This window comes from Pseudorca crassidens, chromosome 7 (assembly GCF_039906515.1).
Source record: "Pseudorca crassidens isolate mPseCra1 chromosome 7, mPseCra1.hap1, whole genome shotgun sequence".
Classification (NCBI taxonomy): Eukaryota; Metazoa; Chordata; class Mammalia; order Artiodactyla; family Delphinidae; genus Pseudorca; species Pseudorca crassidens.
This window is the reverse complement of record NC_090302.1, coordinates 97263380-97289904: the sequence shown is the minus strand read 5'-3', so window position 1 is coordinate 97289904 and position 26525 is coordinate 97263380.

Below are 26525 nucleotides of genomic sequence, written 5' to 3'. Positions count from 1 at the left end.
GTATATGTGCCTTAGTGTCCCACCCACGGTAAGGATACCTTTGTAAGCCCTCAGAGCTTTGCTTAGCACAGAGCCATCCATACAGCGATGAGCTCAATGGCTATCTGCTTGCCATTCATTACATGGTACTTCAGTTCTTACAAATAATACAAAGATAAATAAGTCCCGTTTCTAAGTTAGAATGCGTTCTGATTTACAAAATACTTAAAGAAATAAAACATGTACAGATTAAAAAAAAAACATAACAGTAATGAGAAAAGAGATGCAAGAACGTGGTGTCTGAGAACCGCCATTCTTCCCCAGCAGAAGCGATGATGGCATTCCAGGCATGGGGTCTGGGCAGAGCAAAGACAAGACATTATTAAAAGGGGCCAGAAAACCAGCCACAGGTGACTGTCAAAAGAGGAGAGCAACTCCTGTCAGCCTAACAGCCACACTCACCTCTACAAGAACATCTTTTCTGTTCAGCTTCTAGGACCAGGGATAGCTCCTGGCCACAGCAAAGGCCTAGTCAGGATGTCTTGAATTGAATGCTCTGTAATATTAACATCTGGTGCCAAACAAAGTGGTTTCACACAGATTACCTCACTGAAAGAAGCCAGGGCAGGTATATTTGTGCCCATTCTACATGTGAAGAGACAGAAACTTGAAGAGGCTCAGCAATGTGGCTTGGAAGTGGCAGAGGCAAGGCCAGAGGCCAGGACCCATGTCCTCTGATGCGTGGACAGCAGGATGAGTCCCAAACTTTGGTGAACCACGAATCATGTGCAATTCTTTCTTACAAAAAATAAAAGCCAATATCCATTATCTTATCCAGGACTCACTGAGACAGGGTCTCTGAGTGGGAGCCCTGACATCTGATATTTTAAGATCCACAGATAATTTAGATGTGCACCAAAGCTGAGGACCGTGGACCAGTTGGAAAGACAGCCAGATGGTGGAGGCCTCAGTCTCTGACTATGCTTCTTGTCAGTACATGAGAATCACCTGGAGCCGTCCCACAGCCACCCTCATTCAGTGGCTCTGGGAAGTCTGTGGTTTTAAATCTCTATTATTTTTCATTTAGTTATCCTGCAAAATAGTCTTTGATCAACATAGCTCTAAGCTCTGATGAGTTTTATTCTTTCTACACTAGGAGATATGAAAAAATTTTAAAGGGGACAAAAATAGTTTATGTACAGTGTCCTCCTCAGTATGTACATTCTTAAATGTTGTCCAAACACCTCACAATCCCTAACTGCATTTTACTCCATAGTTCTCACACTCTAAGGGATCGTACCATAATCCAGGTGTGGACACTTTTCAATTCAGGCTATGATCTAATAAAAATGTGAAAACAATACTCTTCCAACACTCTCCAAAAATAATCTTTACTCCTTCTGGTAAACATTTTATGATTTATTCCAATATTTTGTTTTAACTGCATGCTTTAATAATCTTAGGAAAGCAGAGTGTCAGAAGGCAACTTAGATGAGAACATGCACATTTTTATTTTATTTTTTCCCTTTTTACAAGAATCTGTCATTTGCTATCAAAGTAATGTATTTGCATTAATTTTTTCTTTAAGAGCACACACAAACATGTAATATACAGAGAAACGTTTCATGTGCCATTGCCTTATTCTGTTTCAAGTGTGTTTTCTAAGATCCCTGGGGAAATCAGTAGAAAAACTTCAGAAAAATGCTTATGTGCTTGAGTGTGAACAGACTCCCCACACTCCTCCAGGAAAGCCTGCTCCCTCTTCTTGGTGAATTGCTGTGAGTACCATGCACATTCAGGTGACATAAAGTATATTCACTGAGTGTGTGATTAGATAGGTACAAGTCTGCAGGCTTGCCAAATGCAGACAGGACAGGAATGACTCCATTCACAATGAAAGATATCAAACTAACGAAGCTGTCTTCAAGTAGACGTGGGTCTGCATTAGGCTATGAGGAGTTGTTTTGAAATTTTAATTTCATGCAGTATGAGGATGTGATGGAGGGTGTTCATCACCAAACAAGGATTTTCAGCAGCAAGTAAAGTTCCTGCCAGTAGTAGCAGCACAGCCAGTAAATCCAAACCAACCTTTCCACTGCCACTGTTTCCCGTGGAACCCTTAGTAAATGGAATGTAGTGAGAAGAACTTTCTCAATGGCAGTAGTTGGAAATCTATTCCCCATCCCATTCTTAAGGAGATGGTTCATTGAAGAGAAAAGAAAAGGTTAAATTATTTTAGGAAGAGTGCTACTTTTCTGCCTGAATAAAAGTTGCCATGATGCCCAGTTTCTTAGCACCCTCTCCAAATGTTATCCCCTTACCACTGATTTGCATTCTCACATGGGATTTTACTCCAGGTTAGAAACCCCAGATTTATTCAGTTTTGATTTAAAATACATCTTCTCAATGTGAAAACAAGCTTCCCAAAGAGAGAACAGCTGATTGACTGAACCCTTTCTAGAAACTCTAATCTTAATATGACTTAAAATCTCTGATTATGGCTAAGCCCAGTTCCTAAGAGTCAAGTTTAACTTAGTTTCCTAACTGTTCAAATGAAATGGGGAGAAAATATTTTTCAGAAGGGCATACAAGTCATCGTCCATGTGAAGAATATTACGAAGCTTCTCAGTGAGAAAAGCTTATTAGAAAAGGAACTAAGAGGTGGGGTGAGGAGGGTGGAAGGACAGCCACTTACTCTCTAGGATGTGGTTTAGCACAAACTTTGGGTTAGGACAGTTGATAACAGAGTTGAACGTAGGAGGAAGAGGGTATAAAGAATTGAAACCCTACATCTCCCACCCAGACTGGTGGCTTCTTAATTCAAATTCTGTAACTTTCTGCTTCTTCCTTGATGACACCCCAAATGCTTCCTCTGGCCCCAGAAGCACAGAGCCTATATTATTCCACTGTTCATACCTTACAAGGAGAAAAGCAAGGAGACCTTGTTCTGCAAATCATTTCTGGCGCCTTATTTTGTTCCATTCTAAAGTAATAAGTTCACAGCAGCAATGGAACAAGACCTCAGCTGGGCAGGAAATAAAAAAGAATGGAGATGAGATTCACAAAAGTTAATGAAAGTCACTCCAAGTGACTGTGCTGAAAGAGCACGGGCTTTAGAATCAAATGAATTGGAACATCAATCTGGCTGGACTCCTTACTAGTTGTATAATATGACCAAATGTCTTAAATCCTTCGAGTTTCCATTTCTTCAACTGTAAAATAATAACAATACCACCTACAGCATGATGTAGTTGCTATAATTACTGTGCATGCAGCCCCCAGCTGATGCTGGGATTTACAAGGTGCTCTGTAAGCATGCTTATCCTCTTCCTCCAATTCAGATGAAAAATATTGCAGCAAAGAATAAAATATGTGCATAACTGCAATATATAACACATGCATGTGGAACACAATGCTGTGTCAGGCAGACGTTCTCTAGGATTCTACATGTGTTTAAACTGTCAATGGCATTTGGTAGCTGCCCACATATCTGTAAACACAGCCTTAGGATATTATGGTTTCTATAGTCTCATTTTCAGGAAAGTAATTTGTTTGTTCCATACTATCAATATATTTCTTTCTCTCTCTTTTTCAAATAGATTTTTTTAGAGTGGTTTTGGGTTCACAGCAAAATTGAGAACAAGGTGTAGAGGTTTCCCACACACATTCCCAGCCTCCCCCATCACTAACACCACCCCCACCAGAGTGGTGCATTTGTCACAGTTGATGGACTTACACTGGCATGTGATATTCAACCACAGTCCATAGTTTACGTTAGGGTTCACTCTTGTACATTCTATGAGTTTGGACAAAAGTATAATGACACATACGCACCATAATAGTATCATCCTGAGTAGATTCACTGCCCTAAAAATCCTCTGTGATCCTCCTATTCATTCTTTCCCTCCTCCATAACCCCTGAAAATCACTGATCTTTCTATTCTCTCCATAAGTTTTGCCTTTTCCGGAATGTCATAGAGTTCAAATCATACAGTATGTAGCCTTTTCAGGTTGTTTTTTTTTAGGTAGTAATATGCATTTAAGGTTCCTTCTTGCCTTTTCATGGCTTGACAGTTCATTTATTTTTAGTGAATAATATTCCATTATCAGGATGTACCACAGTTTATCCATTCACCTACTGAAAAACACGTTAGTTGCTTTCAAGGTTAGGTAATTGTGAGTAAATCTGCAATAAACATCTGTGTGCAGGGTTTTGTGTGGGTATGCTTTCAACTCCTTTTGGTAAATATCAAGAAGCATGATTGCTGGAGCATATGGTAAGGGTATGTTTAGTTTTGTAAGAAAGAGACAAACTGTCTTTCAAAGTGGCTATACCATTTTGCATTCCCATGAGCAATATATGAGAGTTCCTGTTGCTCTACATTCTTGTCAGCATTTCGTGTTCTCAGTGTTCTGGACTTGGGCCATTCTAATGGATGTGTGGTGGTAACTCATTATTTGAATTTGCATTTCCCTGATGACATATGATGTGGAGCAGCCTTCCATATGCTTATTTTCCAACTTTATATCTTCTTTAGTAAGGTATCTTACTAAATGGGTCTTGGCCCATTTTTTTTTTATCAAGTTGTTTGTTTTCTTATTGTTGACTTTTAAGGCTTCTTTGTATATTTTGGTTAGCATTCCCTTATCATGTGTCTTTTGCAAGTATTTTCTCCCATTCTGTGGCTTGTATTCTTATTCTCTTGACTTTTATTTCTTCTTATATAATATCATCACAGTTTTTTTATTATGTAAATTGAACATAATTTCAAGATATGCTATAAGTAATCAAGATATGTTAACTTGTAGTGCTAACTAATGTGACACAACAGTAGTTCTGTATATCTAGCTCTGTATATCTAGATGCACACGTGTGCATCTGCGTGTATATGTCTCTGTGCTCAGGCAACGTGCTGACATTGGGAAAACAGTTCTAAAGTAGATGAGTCCCTGACCTTGAGGACACCGACAGTCTACTTCTGAAGAAGCAGGGAGGCTGCCTCAGTTCTGAGCTGCGTGATTAGCTTTGCTGTGTTTCCTATGCCCCTCACAGAAGCAAACACATTAAACACTAGTGACATTTAAATGATTTGGGAGCATTAAATTAAGTTCCAGTTTCACGGTTTGTGTGTGTGTTAGGGGGTGGGCAGTTTACCACACTTCCAACAAGTAATGCTTTGACACTAGCTGCGTGTCCTACAATTCAACTAAATTCTGACACCGTGGACCTATCGACCCAGAGATAGCATCAAATTCTACAAGGACTCATTCCTACAAAACTGCCTTCCATCTCACTTCAGACACCAGCTGCAAGTCCAAGTTGTTATCTATTTTTTTTTTAAATCCCTTACTCCACCACAAGTGGGGTCACCAGGGACAAAAACGGGCCCAGCAAGGAGACCTCTGCTCCCTCAGATGCCAGACAAGCCCTGAGACTTCACACCTGGAGAGACATTTCTGCTGACTTGGCCACCCAGCTCCTCAACCCTTGTTCCTGCAGAGTTGGCTTCTACCCACAGAGGGAAAGGGCAAGCGACAGTGTGTCCCAACTTGCCGCTCTCTACCTGAGCCGTCAAGGGCCAAGGCCACTCCAAGATCCCACTGTTGAGAAGCAGCAACCCCAGGTTGTTATTTTTGCTTCTGGCCATCTGGTGACAGACTGCCTCCCTCCTTGGACTTCACATTCCGGTCAAAAGTCTAGATTGTTACTATCAGAGGTTCCCACATCCCCTTCTTAGGTTCAATTAATTTGCCAGAGTGGCCCACAGAACTCAGAGAAACATTGTACTTACTTGATTACCAGTTTATTTTTATTTATAGAAGATTATAACTCAGGAACAGCCATATGGAAACGATGTACAGGGCAAGGTATGGGTAAAAGGGCACAGAGCTGTCATACTATGAGCATGCCACTCTCCCCAACTCTCCACATGTTCACCAATCTGGAAGCTCTCAGAACCCTGTCTTTTTGGGGTTTTATGGGGGCTTCATTATGTAGGCAGCATTGATTAAACCATTGGCCTTTGGCAATTGATCCAGTCTCCAGCCCCTCACCTCCCTCTAGAGGTCAGCGAGAAAGAGGGGTGTAATGAAAGTTCCAACCCCCTAATCACATGGTTGGCTTCTCTGGCAACCAGCCTGCATCCTTAGGTATTTTTCAAAAGTCACCTCCTAATATAATACAAGCTTGTCCAGCCCCTGGGAAATTCTGAGTTTTAGGAGCCCTGTGCCAGAAACCAAATATGTATTTCTTGTTATAAATCATAAGACCACAGGCATCTGACTAAGATGTAGGCGATCCAATGAGCAGCTGGATGTTTTGCCCAGGAAATTCCACACAGTTGTTAGAGGCTCAGAAGTGCACTGTTGTTCAGCATAACATTGACAATAATACCCTGAAGGGTCTCTTTACTTCTACAAAATAGCACTTATCAAAAGGTGTGTTTTACTTCTTTTCTGTAAATCTATTTTAGAATATAAAGCTTGAAAAAGTGCAATATGTTGCTAACTTATCAAATGATCATTTCTCCTTTGAATAAATACAATGAGGAATTTAAAAAAAAAAGACTTTGAGGATGAAACAGGAATAAACAGCTGACTTACTTTGCTTTGAAAATAAAAATCAAGACTACTGAGGACATGAACTTTGTTCTATAAATGGATGTAATGCTGGTAGAAATTTACATCTCCTGCTAGGGTTATGCCTCAAATTGTAACAATTATTTTGTATATTGACTCAATCTGCATTGCTTTTCATTGTAATTTCAGAAACAAATAAATATTTCTATTTTTAGTAATTAACAAAATGTTTTCTTCAAATCCTGATGTTCGCTTGATATAGCATTCAGTGTTTTCACAATTATTCATGCTATATAAATGTCAAACTTCAGCCAAAGAAAATATTCATGATATTTTCATACTCACTTTAAAACAAGCAATCTCCTTAGGACTTTATACAGTATATAGCACAGTATATAGATATTTAGCAGAAAATATCACTTAGGGAGAGGGATTGGTCAGGCCATGATTGACACTTAACAAATAGGCCACCCTTCTAATCAGAAAACTCCATAACCAGGTATCTTCATTAAGTATTCAGCAACCCACAGATTCTGCTCTGCTTTGAATTCTAAGTTGTTAATTTATTCAGAAAGTCTTTAAAATTTGTTTTTGCTACTGAAGACGAACACTTTTTCTGCATAGATATTGCAAAGAAGGCAGTGCTGACAGGGACTCTGTAAATTCTCTTACCGAAGGCCATAGGATAATTTCTGATATATGTTATATAAGTTTTCTATTGCTATTGTAACCAATTACCACAAACTTGGTGGCTTAAAAGAACACAACTGTATCCTCTTATACTTCTGAAGGTCAGAAATCTAAAATGGTTCTCAATGAGTTAAAATCAAAGTGCCCGCAGGATTGCATTTTATTCTGGAGCGTCTGGGGAAAATCCATGTTTTTGCTTTTTCCAGCTTCTATAGGTTGCCTGTATTCCTGAAACCAAGCAGAACTCTGCATCCCCTGCTCCCCAAGTACAAAGACCCCTCCATGTCCCCTGCCTCTTGTTTATAGAAAAGCTGAAGTCTCCCAGGCCTCCCTGAGTCACAAAAGAGCAAACTGAAGCAGTTAATGATTAGGACAAGAGAGCCACAGAATCCTTCAGTGTCTGATGCACATTCCTGAGTTGTTTTGTAGATACCATAACTGCCACCTGAGGGAAACTAAACTACATGATGATCAGACCGCAGCCATGACATAAGATGCTCCATCTTGAGCAGTACTGAATCTATGGCTAGAACCATTCTAAGAACTGGAATTAACACTATTGCTCATAATAATCTGTATCTTTGTGGACATCAAAATAATTGTGGTTTGCTCTCTCTGTGTATGTAATTAGGCAACTAAAAGTGTTCTCAGAGAGAGGCTACAGACCCATGTCAACATATTCCACTCAGAATACAGTGACCTATGTCAGCATGAAGAAGTTACAGAAGATGGACATTCGTCCACAATCCAATAGAATTGGAATAATGTCTAACAGTGGCTATTTTAAGCAGATTTTTACAGGAAAGAGCTCTTTGTAAGAAAGAGCTCTCTGCAAGAGGTCCCTTTTGTCTTGCCACTTTAGCAAAGCCATATTTTAACTAACCTCTGGCCCAAGCACACCTTTCAAATCTTTTGATTACACGATACTTTGCCTAACCTGTTGGATGTTGGTTCTTTCCACAGATCAAAAAATAGAAATGAAGAATAAGTAATTAATGGATAACTAGATCTTTTCCCCAGCTTCCCCTTCAGTAATCTTGTGAACAGACTGTGTGAATGAGATAGCATCTAAAGAAAGTTCACAAGGCTTCAACAAGCCTGCATGCAATGGGATATGGCAACAAATCTTAACCCCTACCTCAGTGATTAACTGAGATTGCTTCTCCTTTTTACCCTTTAAAAACATTCATGGCTGAGCAAAATCTTTGGAGTTGGTTCTGGGACATGAGTCTGCCTTCTCCCCAGGTTGCCATTCTCCTGATTAAAGCAATCTTTCTGTTCCTACCAGCACTTATCTCTCCAGTATTGACCTTTGAACAGTGGGCAGCCAAACCTGTTCAGTGACGTTCCTAGGCCCAAAGCCTTCATCTATCCTCAAAGCCAGCCGTGTAGCATCTTTAAATACCTCTCTGACTCTTTTCTTCCTACTTCCTTCTTATATGGACTCTTGTGATTACACTGAGCCCATCCAGATAATTGAGGATAATCTCCCTATGTCAAGATCTTTAATTTAATCATATCTGCAAATTCCCCTTTGCCATGTAAGGAAACAGTCACAGGTTCTGGGGATTGGGACATAGATATTTTTAGGGAACTGTTATTCTGCCTATAATACATGCTATGAAGAAAATAACAATATATTACTATCCTGCCTTGATAAGTTAAAAAACCTAAAACTTTGTTAAATAGACACAAAGAAAGACTAATTTGTTGTACTTTAGTCTGTATCATTAAGTATTACCTTTTTCACTTAAGGAAAACTTTCTGTTCTTTACTTAGCTAAATTCTTAGGTGTACTAAATACCTTCTCTCCTAGGAACCACTTCACCTGATCTGGCTTACCCTTTGGAAAGTTGAAAATAAGATCCAAATAATTTTGCTCAGGAACCCCTTCAAGAAATGATGTTATAGGGCTTCCCTGGTGGTGCAGTGGTTGAGAGTCCACCTGCCGATGCAGGAGATACGGGTTCGTGCCCCGGTCCGGGAGGATCCCACGCGCCGCGGAGCAGCAGGGCCCGTGAGCCATGGCCGCTGGGCCTGCGTGTCCGGAGCCTGTGCTCCACAACGGAAGAGGACACAACAGTGAGAGGACCGCGTACCGCAAAAAAAAAAAAAAAAAAAAGTAAAAAAGAAATGATGTTATAAAAGACAGCTTTTGTATGGTTCTCACCTGATTCTTGGGCTTCTTTTTTGTTTAAAGGGTTGAGTTGGGGTTCACATAAAACCTTTTTACATTTAATCTTTCAAATAGCAAAAAATGCAGTCCAATTTATGTTTCTGATTAGAATAAAGTTCATTTCATAGTTTTTATTTATGGTAAATTTGTCACTGTGAAAGGATCAAGGGAGACATATTGATAAAAGTATGTCCCCACCCCAAGGGGACAAAGGATTTTAGATGTTTCTTCCTTCTGTCAAGACAAATAATTCCAGATGAGATTTGATTGATGAGATGAAATTTATGCATCTGGGCCTCACTCTTGATAGTATTTAAAATTAAAATTCTCATTAGTGCTGGCAAGCTTGAAATTCTTTAGTTTTTCAAATGAAACAATATTTGCATGATTTTGTAAAACACTCTGATTACCATATACAATTAAATTCAACTCAATTCAAAACTGTACGAAAAGAGGAAGATCAACTAACCTGAATTTAAATATTTGTATTCTGTTTTGTCAAAAAAGTGGAAATCACTTCAGTACCAGAGTCCTGCACACAACTAGGAACTGAGTGTGTGACAGCCTGAACATTGCACACAGTTGTGTGCAGTCTGCATTTTCATGGGAGAATTTGAAAGAACAGACCTGGCTACAGAACCAGTCTGTCACCCACTGTGCATCCTCAAGCTGCTTCTTGGGTTCCTGGTTTTTATGGCCAGTTCAGAAACAGGCACCAGTCGGCAGCAGGCCTACTGTCACAGCAGATGGGCACTCACTGCCTTACGTTAAAACCCAATATTTCATTTCAGGAAATGACAGCAAATATTGGGGTAAGTGAGCACTGGACTCCCTGTGGCTCCTGATGAAAGAGAAGGGCCCCAGGACATGGGCAACTGGAGCTTGCCGTCCCCTGCTGGAGCATCCATGAGCCTGAGGGTGGGAACCCAGATGGGTGGGCATGGGGACTGCAGAACTAGGGTGCTGATGAGAAACAGGGTAGCATGTGGCTGGAGGGCTTTCAGGTTCTGAAACGCTTTAGTCAGTCTTTATCCTTGGCTTGGAGTATGGAAAGGCCTGGTAAAGTATCCCTACTGAGAAAAGATGCATGTTTTCAACGTTCAGAGAACCGATTAGACAAATTCTGCAATGATGGGACACCCTGTCACTGGTACTTCCAAAGCAGGCTGCGATTTTCAGGAATTAATGAATGAATTACTGCTCGATCAGACAGAGTTGACAAATCCAAGAAACCATTTGCAGCACTCTGACCACACATTCCTCTTAGGCAAAACACGGAACTGAACAAAACTTTTTCCAGCTTGTAAGCACATTTAATGAAACAAATTTGCTCTCCTACAGACTGTCCACCTAGACTGATAAAACACAAGCCTAAATGTACAAGCAGCATTCTTTTGACCTGAGATTTTTAAAAAATCATGGAAATACCACTATGTGTCAAATATCATATGAATGCATTCAAATATGTTACCTCATTTCCAAAGCAAGTACAATTTAGACATTATGAAACAAAGTTGTAAACTCAGTAAAATGCAATCTGCTGTCTTGTGTCCAAAACAAAAACCATAATGAAATGGAGCAGGACCCTATGGCCCTTGCCTCCCATGTCTTTGGCCTGCCTTTTGTTTGTGAAAAAAACTTTAAGCAAAGAATAAGTTTAACCAGAGAAGTGAGAAAATGCAGAAGCAAAGAAATGCAGTCAGACAGGACAAAACAACAATAGTTTAGTTAGTAAGCAAAGTCAAGGACCTTTAGTTCCTTCTCAAGGGTTATAGATAATATTCTGAGCCATAACCTGTGAGCCTGTGAGCTGTCTTATAGATACTGAAACTCTCACCAGGTGGAAGAAGTTAATTACATGATGACCAGACTGTAGCCATGACATAAGCTGCCACAATTCCAAAGGAAATGGGAAGAAACTGACCCTGGAACTGAAGATTAACCATATTAATCAAGATGATGCTGATCAGACCACCACATGACCAATTTCAAGATGACTGTTAGAGGACATTCCTGGTGGCACAGTGGTCAAGAATCCACCTGCCAATGCAGGGGACAAAGATTCGATCTCTGGTCCAGGAAGATCCCACATGCCACGGAGCAACTAAACCTGTGAGCCACAACTACTGAGCCTGCACTCTAGAGCCCGCGAGCCACAACTACTGAGCCCATATGCCACAACTACTGAAGTCCACATGCCTAGAGCCCATGCTCCGCAACAAGAGAAGCCACTGCAGTGAGAAGCCTGCACACAGCAACGAATAACCCCTGCTTGCTGCAGCTAGAGAAAGCCTGCGCAGCAACAAAGACCCAACGCAGCCAAAAATAAATTGATTAATTAATTAAAAAGAAAAAACATGACTGTTAGAGCTGACTGTGCTGTTTCTACATGTAGCCCCCTCCCTTCACTTATAAAAGCTATTACCCACTGGTTGTCAATGGGGGGTGAGTCAGCCTTTGGACCGAAATCCTCCCTCTCCCCTGCCCCCAGTTGCCAGCACCCAAAATAAAGCAGATTTTCCTTTCCACCAACCTTGCCTCTTTAATGGCTTTTGAGCTACGAGCAGTTGGACCCCACTTTCAGTTACAAAAATGCAATTTGGGGGCTGTTATAAAAGCACTGTGTTAAAGATTTCTATATCCAGCATCTCTGTCCTCTCACCATTTCCTGAAGTCTCCATAGACTTTCAGGTAGAGCCCCTCTTTGATGGCTTGTCCATGGTCCTCACAGTCTCTGCCCCTGTCTTGTCATAGCATCCTGGGTATTCACTCTCTGCAAAGCCCACAAAACCAGGACTTCCATCTGACTTGTTCATGGCTCCTCCCTCAGTGCCTAGAGCAGTGCCTGGTACTTAGGAAGTCCTCATCAGATATTTTTGAATACATAAATTACAGGATTCTCCCCAGCTTGCTTGGAATATTTGCCTGAGCCCTCTTGGGAAAATGAATGCTGCAAAAGCCAGCATTACATTACATTTACTCAACTAGCAATTCTCTCTGAAACTGCATGGTGATTTGCACGCAGTAAGCATTGGATGAATATGTTGAATTTAGCAAATGAAGGGATCACGGTATGGGTGTAAAGTTTTTTTTTTTTTTTGCGGTACGCGGGCCTCTCACTGCTGTGGCCTCTCCCGTTGAGGAGCACAGGCTCTGGACGCGCAGGCTCAGCGGCCATGGCTCACGGGCCCAGCCGCTCCGCGGCATGTTGGATCTTCCCGGACCGGGGCACGAACCCGTGTTCCCTGCATCGTCAGGCGGACTCTCAACCACTGCGCCAGCAGGGAAGCCCCCATGGGTGTAAAGATTATTTTAAAGTGAAAATATTTGAGCAGAAAGAAATCTCATTTGAACTTCCTTTATCTGAGGAAAGCAGAACCTCCTGAAAATACAGCTGCCATTAACCCCCCTTCAGGGAGTTTCCTGAGAATTCAGCTGTTATAGAAGGCAGATTGCCTGTTGCCATTAGCATAAAAAAGCTCACAGAACGTTCCATGCTTTCCTACCAAGCTTAAAATTCTCCTTTCTTGTTAAATTGGTGTACAAATCTTTGCTTCTGGCTATTCAAGGAGTTACTCATTACTGAGAAACTCCTGGTTGCCCCTTTAAATAAATCTTGAATTTTCTCACGTTAATCTGTTTATTATCAGTTAATTCAAAGGTCCTCAACCACTGGAACATAAGATGGTAAAGGAAAAAATTTCCTCCCAGCACCAGCACAGCCATAATAATCTGTTCATGGATTCCAGACATGTTGCTTTCAGTGGCTGGTTTCCAGACCACACTATTAGGTCGGTTGTTTGATTGCTTACTGATCCCTGATATTTACTGAAAGGATACCAAAACGTTACAGATCATTTGCAAGACAGTCAGTTTAGCAGAAAGATAAATCCATTGTATGAAGCAGAATCAGTTATCAACACAGTTTCTCAGCTGGACCGTGATAGCACTCAAGCATTTCCTATCCTCAGCATATTTTGAAAACCAAAATTTCTGGTGGCATCTATGATTATTTCAGTCTTTTCTTGGGCATCTTCTGAGCAGGATTCCTGGCTGCGCTGCCTCCACACAGTTCTGGCCCAGGCAGGGCACACTACCTTTTTGGATGGTACTGTGGAATGGGGCACCCCCTGTTATCTTTCTGATCTCTGATGTCCACTCAGCTGTTCTTTCATTCAGTGTGTCAGGTCATATTGAGGCAGGAGATATATGGACCCCAGGCTAAGTAGCTGATGTCTGTCCCCTGTGGACAGATACTCCAAGATAAAGATAATGGCAGGGGCAGGAAGGAGCTGAGTCCTGCCCAGATAAAAGAACCACATATTTCTCATTCTTGAGGTCAGTCAAGGAGGCCTTCCTGACTACAAATGAGCAGAAAGGCTCCTCAGAGGCCAAAAAGGGAGAGGGGGGTGCCACCCCATCGTAAGTAATATCAACCTTCCCACAGGCCTCTGTGCTGGAATCCGTCTTGGCTAATAGATGCGCACGCACACAGGAGAGGATCCTAGTTAAACCAAATACAGACACAGAGCCAAGCAAAGCAAGATGATTGGCCAGAGGAAACCTGGAAGAAATGACCCGTATAAGTGATTTAAACTACCACAAAGGCTCATCTCTCTCTCTGAAACCACCCATGTGTGCCTATTCACGTGGACCGTTTTTCCTCCTAATAAACACTTTGCTTGCTTCACTACTTTCCACCTCTTTGTTGAAATTCCTTTCTCCAAAGCAGACAAGCCAGGGCCTTGTCACTAGCCACTGGCCTTCATGGTCTAGTGGCTAGGATTCAGTGCCCTCACTGCTGTAGCCTGGCTTCAATCTCTGGTCGTGGAACTGAGATCCTGTTTCAAGCTGCTTGCTGGCTGAGGCCACCCAAGATCAGTATCCACCGTGTCCCAGGTGGGCAGCAAGGCTAAGGCGGTCAGCATGAGAAAGACAGAAATAAGTTTGGATGCCAACAAATTCTTTCCTCTCCAACACTGAGTTTGAGAAATGGATGAGGCCAAATAAAGACTAGCAAAGATTCTTTGCTTGACCAACCTTTGATCAAGCTTTGGAACTTTCTCCTAGGACTTCTTTGTAGAGTCCAGTTTTAGCAAGAACCCTGCTAAATTAGTGTAGTTCCCCATCCTCCATATCTAACCATCTTTGATATCTGCTCAGGATCCTCATCCCCCACCACCCCCAGCTGATGTCTGATAACCCTGTCTTATTATCTTCAGCAGGAGTCTTACCTGGATGATTCACCCAGAATCCTCCTTACCTTGATGTTTCTTATGAATGATTTTCCATTCACTGACCCCCTACTCTACTCCTCAGCTATAAATTCACACTTGCTCATAATTAGAATGAGGCTGGTACTAACAGAAAACTGAGCCCCAGAGACATTACGATGTTACCAAGTGGAAAAGAAACAAGAGGAGGAAGAAGCTATATCACGAAGGAATAGGAACTGGGGGTTGGGAACTACTTGGGGGTGGGGGTGAAAATCCTCATTTCTCAGGTTTAGAGACTTTAGTTTTGAGGTCAACAAAGATAGAGAGAAAAGGCCTTCCAGATAGGGGGTCAGTGAGCCCATAGATAAGAGGTGTGGGGTCTCCAAGTATGTAAACATTCTGAAGATCTTAGCCTGGCTAAGGGCTTAAACTGTGTTTCTTAGGTCCTGGAAACCCAAAGTGTTTGGAATATGGCTATGCCACGGCCAGCATGGAATTCTCCTGGGATACCTGTTTCATTCATTGGATTTTAACCTCCACTCTAAGCTAAATATTAACTGGAATCTGAGTAGCTAAACATTGTTATTTATTCAGTAATTCATCTCCTGTGTGCCAGTACAAAAAAACAATCTAAGATATTACTTTGAGTATGTTTAGTAGCCTGTGTTAATTTGTTCTGAAATGCTCTGGTGCTCAGAGCAGAGTGAACAGCAAGTATGATAAACTTTATAAATCCTAGTCCATGGGCAAATTTTATCATCATATTGCAAGATTAAGATGATTACTCTAAAGGTCGGGAGATAAAACAACTTTCATTTGAAGTGAATGATTATTCATTTTCACTCTTCAGTCCTGAGCTGTGATGGAAACTTGAAGCCTATAAGGAGAGTCTTATTTCATTTCATTTGAAAAGAAGAAACCGAGGATAGACAGCAAAGCATAAAACAGATAATTAATTTTCACTATAATACAGCTTTCAATTTGGAATATTAAGCATAACACATAATATCAGCAATTTGATTTTCTTAATAGAAATTATACAGTCCAGGCAAGAAAATTCAGCAGCACTTTCTATACTGGTGCAAAAAAAGCCTGAACCAAAATTTCAAGAGTCAAAACAAATAATGGAGATTTGCATGAATAATTAAAATGAAACCTTCCATACAAATCTCCAATGTTTTAGTTCAAAGAATTTTGTTTGTTTCAATAATGACATCATTGTAAAGATTTTATGTAGAATACTGACCTACTTCAACTGAGGCAAATGCAGGGAAGTGACTTTAACTAGAAGCCTTTTTATGGTTAATTTAGCTATAGCACATATGTAGATGCAGAGAGAAAATGGCCACATTTACCTTTATTCATATTGATCTGTAACTTTCCTATTGACTTATATTATATAATATCTTCCCTTCAAACTAATAGAAGAGCGTGAAAACAAGAAAATCTGAAACACACACAATTAAATCAAAGCAGGATATCCAGTTCAGTGCACAGCAGTCAGGCAAATCAATTTTTGGCTGTATATTCATCAGGTCCACAGGAATTCAGTTTATAGAATTTTCTATTTATAAGGAGGACAAGTCCTCTAAAAGATTAAGACATGTTCACAAGTCCTTACAAAAATAGAAATTGAAGACTGTTACAGTCTTTTATTTCTATAACCATCAGATGAAGGAAAATAGAGGTACAACTTGGATTTTTACCTTTGTTAATAAGTTAACTCTACCACTGTTCTATGCTTCATAAGAAAAAAGCAATTTTCAGTGCTTTGTTGTAAATATATGCTAATGGAAGCACACACCAAAAAACAGGTATAGAGAATGAGGGAATCAAAAAATGTATTTGGTCATGAATTAACCATTCTAAGGAGGCCACAATCAACAATAATCAAAGTAGCTTAATAGTTCCCTACACTATTCAATATTTTTGCCTGTGAAGACACTTTCTACTTTAGACAAGCACAGAACCATGCAAAAAGAGAGAAGGCTTAAATTGGTTTATAGCAGAGAGAATTGAGATGGTGCCCTGCAGAATCATTTCCTCCTTTGTAATTTTATGCCCAGTGGCTGGGTTCTGGTTAGCCTAAATGCATAACAATCCCCTTCTCTCTTTATGTGTCTTTTACCATTTTCTCGTTTGAAAATAGATCACATGGTTTAATTTACTTTTGCAGATAAGTGTCATGCTACTACCTATAATGGGTTGCCCTAGTGTACTTGAAAACTCTAACTCTCTCTCTGCTGGGCCCTCTCTGCAGTCCTCTACTTCATTTCTGTCTCTCTATTACATTCCCCACAGTACTTTTTCTAGGCCTCTTTCCAACTCCTACTGCACCCCATCACATTCAAATTCTAAAGAAAACTTCATAATTGACTTGTTGCAGATTGTATTTTCCAAGGATGATTGCAAACTATGTCCCGTTCCATATTTTCTCCTAGAAACATGCCACTTCCTCAACAAGAAGTGTAGTCTAATGCCCTTTCACTTCTAATCAGTAATATTGCTGTGTGGTTTCCAAGACTAGATCAGAAACAGAGGTACTACTTATATCATGGTTGGTAGGACACTGCAACTAGAGCCACATAAACAGTTCTCCTGTCCAGAGGCCACCATGTTCTGAAGACGCTCAATGAGATTCAAAGCCAGTGCCACGCAGTCTAGCCTTTCCCAAATTTATAAACACAGAAACCATGCAAGACAAATTATTGTTATTATTTAAAGCCACAGCAATAAGAAGCTGTGAAGTTTTGGGGTAAGTTATTTTATGTGGTAATAGATAACAAGAACAAATTTTGGTATCTGAAAGTGGGTTATTGTTACAACAAAAAAACTAAACCTTTGAGAAAGGATGGCAGGCAGATACTAGAAGAGCCTTGAGGAGATGACTATTGAAGCCTAAAATGAGCCTCAATGAAACTGTCACTAAGGGCTTAAAGGAAAATATTTTTGGAAGCTGGAAGAAAGGAGACCCTCAATCTATACTGGTAGACAATTTGACAACACTGTTAACTGAGGTAGCAAGGAACATATAGAAAATATATTTCACAAACTCTATCATCTAGCTAAGCAAATTCCCAGGCAGAATCATGAAAGTGCCACCTGTTTTATCCTTTCTGCCAAGCATAAAATGAGACAGAAGAGATAAATTAAAGAACAATTATTCAATTCTGAATGGAATTTGGAGGAAATGTAAAGCACTCAGTTTTTTTTTTTTTTTTCCTCTCAGAAATCAAAGAGATTTCAAAGTAAAAATGAGCCCTTAGCAAATGATCAAACCTAGAGTGGAACAATCAAATACTTCATTAAGACCTCACTGGAATCTAAGGCAGTGATTCATACATGCTTTCAGACAGACAATAGGCCCCCCTAAGAACTTTAAGGGTGAACTGCACAGATTCAGTTCATTAAACAGTAGATATTCTAAAAATCTTGAGGACATTGTCCCTCAGCAAAGAGCTCAATTAGGGCAGGGCTTATCTCAAAGAGATTTATGCTATGGCTCTGATGAAGTAAACCCAAATGTGATTCATAGAAAACCCACAAAGTTTATTTTTATAATTTAAAAAAAATTTTTATTGGAGTATAGTTAATTTACAATATTGTGTTAGTTTCTACTGTATACCTATATCCCCTCTTTTTTGGATTTCCTTCCCATTTAGGTCACCACAGAGCGCTGAGTAGAGTTCCCTAAGCTATACCATAGGTTCTCATTAGTTATCTATTTTATACATCATATCAATAGTGTATATATGTCAATCCCAATTTCCCAATTCAGCCCACCCCCCCTTGGTATCCATACGTTTGTTCTCTATGTCTGTGTCTCTATTTCTGCTTTGTAAATAAGATCGTCTATACCAATTTTTTCAGATTCCACACATATGCATTAATATACGATCCTTGTTTTCTCTTTCTGACTTACCTCATTCTGTATGACAGTCTCTAGGTCCATCCACGTCCCTACAAATGACCCAATTTCGTTCCTTTTTATGGCTGAGTAATATTCCATTGTATACATGTACCACATCTTCTTCATCCATTCCTCTGTTGATGAACATTTACCCACAAAGTTTTTAAGAGAAATGTTTTGGGGGAAGCACTGCCAACTTGGACTCCAAGGGACAGAGACAATAAAACAGGAAAAAGATTTCTGGACTCAAACTTTTATAACCAGAAAGCAGGCTGAGAAAGCTACTCAGTTTTCTGAGAAAACTGAATTTTTTTTATAACTCAGAAAGCTACTCAGAAAGCTACTCAGGCCCCTTTCTATGGAAAATGTAAGAGGACTCAGAAGGTAGTACCTAGTGCTGAGAATGCAGAGCCAAGAGCCATGGAAAATAACTCCCAGAGGGTAGGATTGAGCCTTAATCGAAGAACCTGCAAAATGTTCTCAGATGGATTTTAGAACTTCACGGGGGTGATTGTAAGTCTCCCATCCATTCCCTGTTTTGCACAGGAGTGCCTACAGTGATCAGCCTGCTCCTGAACCACACTTGAAAAGATTCAGCTGTACATGGACTTGCTATAGATTGCTACATCTGAAGAGTGATGTCCTAAGGGGATGAGACTTTGCGGGAGTATCCTTAAGTGAAGGTGAATATATTTTGTATGTGAGAACGATAAGAACTGTGGCCTGAGGGCAGAGAGTAGCAGATTTTACTTGCCAGAGCTGGCCGCAACAATATGCCTCATATCACAACACTCTTCTAAAACACTACTGTTTCCCCATCAGGGTAAAGCCTGATAACTTCCTCTGGAACCTGGATAAGTCTGTGTCTTTGTTAAACCACAGGAAGGTGCACTGCATGACTTCTAAGGCTAGAACTTCCAAGGCAACTTTCACCTGACTCATTGGAACACTCATGCTGAAGACTGCTTGTAAGCAAGCAGTCCAACTGCCACATGGCTACTACGAGGAAGCCAAACCTAGACCATGCGGTGAGAGTACAGGGAGCTGCTCTGAGGTTGCAGGAAGAGGATGAGCTGGCGCCAGGCCAGCCCCAGCTGATCCAGCCTGGCAGTTTCCCTTCCACAGGTTTCTTACTGCAAATGCATGAATGACCCATGCCAGAAGCTCTCAGCCAGTCCCTGGCCAAATTTCTGAACCATGGAAACGATGAGAGATGATGAAATACTTGCTGTTGTTTCACGGCACTAAGTTTTGGGAAGATTTGTAATGCAGCAATAGATTACTGGACCACGACTAGGAGAGCGCCCTCAGCTTCTCTTTACTCTGCCTCAGACTCTGTCTACAGCTTCACTCACCTTTTCTGCACTGACCGCCAACCCTTCAAAATGGAGCTCAGAGGACTTTTCCTCCAGAACTTTCCCCAACAATCACCCTTGATTTGACCAGTTCGCAGTCTTTTTAAACTGATCTTATAACACTTACAGTAATGTCTTATAAGTGTACCTTGCCCACCTTGATTGAATGCTCTGTAAGGGCGGGCACAAAGTCTCTTCTGCTCCCCATCTGTGGTACCACCCCAGGTCTGTCTGAATCTGCAATGCATCAGAGTTTGTTCTCTTGAAATAGTTTCCACTTTAAAAACTAAAAGTAATTTTGCACCTTTCTTCCACAAGCCTGGAGTTTTAAATTGTTGGCACCGCTCAATCAATTGATCACTTAGGAAGGAAATTAACAATCTTGCTGTGTACAGATTAAATGTGTTCGCCGCATCTACTATATTTCACTTACCTTGAATAAGAAGTAGTCAGAGTATGGAATTATAAAGCAAAATTTGTGTCAAGTTTTTACAAATTGCTAACAGTGTATAATGGGAAAACAGGGATGTTTGAAAAACTATAAGCCTTATGAAAAGATAAAAATTTGAACATGACACAAAAATAAATTTGGAGAAACTATCAGAAATATATTACGTTCATGAATGTCATCTGCAGAATATTTGGGATGGTTGAAATTGAAGTTATGGTCCTCAGAATCCCGAATTTAGATAAGGTGCATACAATGTAAATGGCAAAGTAATACTTAGCAATCTACAGGAAAACGAAGCGTCACGCATATTCCCAGTCAGCAGAACTGTTAATATGTGTTTCAACATTTTATTATCATGATCCCAACTTATAACAATAAAAATAGATAATCAAGGTCAGTTGCTTCTTCATATGCAGCTGATTATACATGTAGCAACTCACTGGTTCCTTTACTTTTTTTTTTTTTTTTTTTTTTGCGGTACGCGGGCCTCTCACTGTTGTGGCCTCTCCTGTTGCGGAGCACAGGCTCCGGATGCGCAGGCTCAACGGCCATGGCTCACGCGCCCAGCCGCTCCGCGGCATGTGGGATCTTCCCAGACGGGGGCCCGAACCCGTGTCCCCTGCATCGGCAGGCGGACTCTCAACCACTGCGCCACCAGGGAAGCCCTCTTTTACTTTTTTATAACAAGCAGACTTTAATAATTTTTAACATTTCTAAGACAATAAATGATAAGGAAATACATTCACCTTAGTAAAAAGAATTACTCAAAAGAAATTAATAAAGCAAATCTTGATTTTACAAATATTGGAATTAACTTAATAACTAAGTCTTTCATACATGCAAGTATCAAGATTAATTGAGGGAAAATGTCTTTGACATACAAGATACAGAACCTAATGAGCTTAAGACATAAGCTGTAAAAGATAATTTTAACTACAATGAAAATATGATTTAAATGGAAATCGTGTAACTTTCTGTCAGAACCCATCAATAATCAGGCAATGTTAAAGTTTATAGAAGTGTCTATCTCATATATTGCATGTCTATTTTTTTTTTAGAGTTGATCATATAATTTGGGAAAATCAGTACATAGATTTGGGTTTTTCATACAAATGAAGTCCTTAATCTAAGGACTTTAGAGCTAAGGTAAGATCATTATTTTCAGAAGGGAATAGGCCAAGTTCTCACTCTTGATTTGAAACTTGATGACAAATTTGGAAAACTCATCTCCTAGCACCTACATTTTCTGGCCTTTCCATTAAAAACAGAATAATTTGAGAAACAATTAGGGGTGTAAACTATAGCTTTTAATTAACCAGGTGATGCTGCATATCCTTATATTCTTTGCTTTCTGGAACTAAGTCTATTAAAACAATAACAGCCCAACACTGTGAATATCCTAGTCAGCAGAACAGCCAAGATTTCACATTCACCTCCTGTGGGGTCTGCAAAGGTATATTCACTCTCTTGTAATGATATCACGGAATATTTGCAAAATTGAATTTGCAAAATTAGTTTATCCATTTAGGAATCTTCCAGACAGACACTCTACACTGAGAAAATTATTGATGATTAATTTATCAAGTTTTTCAAAGCCCCAGCCCTAATTCTTCCATCTAATATACACACACGTACTCACCCAATCAATCAGAACTCACAAACACATAAAGACAGAGCACTCAGCCACCAATGAGAAACCCACAAGTAGGAGCTGAAATCTCATTAGGGATATTTATGATGTTTTGTAAAATTTATGTCCATATTACTTGGGATACTGCATCTTGGTTTTGCTTTTAGAATTAAAAAAATAGTGTCTCCATCATTCATTGTCGTTGCAAGAAACCTTCATGCCACGGTGAGAAAACTAGATTAATGTTCTGTTCTTAAAGGTTCTCCGGGGAGAGAAAAATGAGACTTCACAAATTTTAAATTCTAAGTGCTATTGATATAAAATAAATGTATATAAATTACTATTTGTTCTGTGTAAGTGCAGAAAACTAAACTGTAAACTTTCTGCTCTTATGCCTTGTTCCTCTATTCTTGGGGAGCCCCTAACCGTCTTGGGTAACCTACACTTGATTGACAGATTTTTCACCAGATCTGATCTGTGTCCTTTCTCCTCCTATAACCTCCAGGCTATGTATACTGCAGAAGCCATTCTTTACAACAACCTTTTACATACAGAAATCAATTCACTTCTCAGATTCTGGACTTATTACAATAGACTTAACTTTATTCATAAATATTAATTTGCATTCAAGTGTTAAATCTTTCTCCCTCCCTTCTTATGCTGCCCCCTTGTGCAGGCTTGGTTAATCACATATGTCAGTTAACAGTTCACTGATATCATCAGGCTGAGCATCTCTCTGTCTCCTCTGCCAGTCTCAGTCTGATGAGTTATCTATCTTTTTCATTCTCTCTCTCTGTTCCATTCCTCTCACCCAGAGCAGTAAATCCATGTTTGATAAATGTTCTTGAATATGAACATATCTCTGTTAAATAGGTTATTTTTTTTGTGTATGATTATTGAATTTGCATAGATATTAGCTGCATTTATTGTTTTCTTCTACTTTTTACTTCTTCCCATATAGCCTTTTACAACACTGTATTTTTAAGCTCTACCCTATTGCTATATTTCTAGCTTTCTGTCTTCAACTGCTACATGGCATTCCATCGCATCCATCCATCACACTTTATTTATCTAACCCTCTCATGGTAGGCATGGAGGGGACCCTAGATTCTCTACCACCACACACACCACCTCTTGCACATCATCCATGGACAAGTCCACTTACAGACCTGCTTTCTACAATACCCTCCCCGAAATGGCATTTGGGGGCCAATCGGCACACACAGCTTAACCTTAGATTGCCTTCCAGAATGCTGCAGACTTTCTATTCCCACCAGCACTACATGGGATCCACATCTCAGCCACCCTTGCCAGCACTTGCTCTTTTTCAGCTTTCTTCATCTTTATAAATTTATAAAGATGCAAGATGATTTATAATATACTGAGGACTTTAGATCCTGCACACCTGTCCAAAAAAATGGACAGACTTGCGCATAAGGGTTTGAATCATGTTCAACCTGTAGCTCGGTCTGATCTCCACTGGATCCTAATCTGTTTCATGCCAATTTAGTTTAATCTGTGTAGATGCCAGGCAATTCACCTACTACTCTGAGGCTCAATCTCATCATTAGCAAAATGGAATCATATTCAAGATTAAGCGAGTTAATAAATGTAAACCAGTTAGCCTGGTTCGTAACTGGGGCCTCTGGCTGGCCAATATTCCGATTGCCTGGCGGAGGGCACTCCCAAGACAAGGAAATTTTATTGCCAAATCCAGGGAAGTCCTGGGAAGACCAGGACAGTCAGTCACCTTTGGTGGCAGACATCCAGATGTCCTGCTGAGACCCCCCTCAGAAAGGTGGCTTATTGAGCATCCACCTTAGTTTTTGAGCTGAAGTTGCACTCTTCTTGCTTCAGCAAGGAATTGGTAGCCAAGGTTGTGCTTTTTTTCAGCAAAGCAGGGATACCAAGGTCTAGCCATTTTCACCCTACAGGGACTTCTCCAGCCAGAAAGCTGTGCTTCAGAGCCCACTGTCAGTCAGGCAGACAATTTACCAGTGGTGCATCATGGCCTGATGGCTCTCCCTGCCCAAATTTTCTTTCTCTTTTAGGTGTTCCCTTCTGTACTTCCAACTCCATCTCAACATCAGCTTCCAAGGAAACTAGCCTGCAACACTCAGATTGCAGGCTCAGTCAATGTTAGCTAATATTATTTTCTAATCAGTTTGTGGTTTTAAACATGAGAGGATGTAGAATTCATTGATCACCTATTACACATACACACTGCGTGTACACACACACACATACACACAGTCATACTCTGTCCCTCTCCTAGCCAGCACTGTGCTAGGTCCTGAAACACTGATTGATGGTTGAGATAAAGATGGATACAGTGTTGAGAAGTGTCAAGAAATTCTTTCCAATGGCCTTTTTTTTTTCATTGTTATTTCTGCTGTTGTTGTTGCTGTGTGTTTGTTGCTTTCCCTGAGCAAATCCTGCTGTGGATTTAATATACCCAAGACCCCAAGACTCACAATTTCTTATCTCTAGTTAGCTCAGGATGAAATTGACCTGATACATCAAATAAAACACTGGCCCAAAGAGAGAACTGACGTAGAGACTGAAGAGTACATAGGATTGCAAAAGCAGAAAACCTGCAAAGGGTAAAGAAATTATTTATGGTTACATCTTTTTATCCACATCTCTTTGATAAATTGCTATTTCCCATGGCAGCAAACACCAAGAACAGCTCATAGGCTAAAGGAATGTTTGAGGGTTGAAAGGAGGTCGATGGGGCGCTGATCACATCAGGTGAGAGTCATCCTGAAAATGACTACAAACCTCCGATTCCAAGACAAAGGTCACATCCTGAGGGGAAAATGCATTCACCTTTCTTCAGTCATAATTTTTGCATCTGCCTTTAGAGAGTGATTTAAAGATCATCCAGTGCACCCTAACTTCTGGGGTCAGAATCCTTTCTGACATTGGCATCCATCTCCTCTCAGATGCTGTCAAGAACTCTTTGTTCATCCTGGAAATCCCTAAACATTAGAGCATATTCCTTGAACCAAAATCTGTCTGCCTGCTATGCCATCCATAGTCCTATACCCATGACTGAAGCAACAATGAATAATCTGATCAGTGCTCACCTGCTGCTGGGCACTGCAGACAGCTGAAGTGAGCAGTGGCTTTCTCTCTTGTCTTATCTGATTTATCTTATCTTTCCTCATTCCCCTAAGGTGTCTCCAGGTGACATCATTCTGGGCCTCTCATCACTCATATCACCTTACGATGTGCACAGATACTAAAACATGGCACACAGATTGAGATGCAATGCTTGTTGTAGATCCATTAATACAACCTATAATTGCATTTTTGTTTTGGCTCCGATTCTGGTTGCATGTTGTTTAAATAGCTGATTATACTGTTAACTGCCATTGGGTTGAAGGCCAATGAACACCCCTCAGATATCCCTTTATGTGAACTGGGCAAAGAGGGTCCTTCTTTCCGGTGTAGTGACTAAGCACATGGGCCAGGATAAACAAATAATAAAATATCCATACTATACTTCTCTGCAATAAAAATAACAATTTGGATTTCAAAATAATCCTGCTGAGTAAAAGAGGCCAGAAAAAAAGAGCATATACTGTATATTTTCATTTATACAAACTTCTATAAAATTCAAACTAATCTTATAGTGATAGAAAATACTTGTGATTTCCTGGGGAGTTGGGAGGCAGCCATTAGAAAGAGGAATGAGGAAACTTTGGGGGTTGATGGATATGTTTATTATCTTGACTCCAGTGATGGTTTCACAGGTGTATGCATGTGTCAAAATGCATCAAATTTTATGCTTAAAATATGCCCTGCACTGTATGCCAATTATACTTTGATAAAATTGTTTTGGAAAGGCATTAGAGTGCAAGGTAATATATGACTAAAGACTGAAAATAAATGAGACAAACAACAGGTGCAACAGGAGTGTCGTGAGGGAAATTAATGTGATGTAGTTAGGGAGGGCTGCTTAGAGGTAGTGGTGCTTGCAGTGGACCTTGAAGGAGGAAGGATGTGGCCAGGCAGAAGAGAGGAGTAAAGGTATTTTAGTTGAAGACGTAGAAGTCTGGAGGGATAAAGATGAGACTGGCCTGTGGATGTTGGGGAAGAGTGTGGAACTGGCTGGAGAAAGTGGTGGGTCTGAATGATATGGGTCCTCAGAATGTCAGGTTAAGAATTCTGTAATTTAGAATAAGAAGAGAAGACCAGACAGAGAACATTTGTGGGCCACATCCTGATGGGAAACCAAGCGGTTTAGGTGTCTTCATGGGAATAGTGCTAAGTCACAGGAGTAAAGCTGAGGGTCATAGTATCTGGAAAATAAAATTCTAAGCAATGTTTTGGCATCTTATGCTACTACAGGATTTAGAGAATACATAATGTGTACCATTCTGAACTATCTGTATTATGTTAAATAAAGAAGAGACACCTGGAAATGTAGGAATTTTAGAAGTGAATGTAAGTTCTTTTCATTAGATACTTCTCTGCACACGGCACATGATGAGCCTGTGATGGTGGTTATAGTGGCTAGTTTTTCGTGAGGAA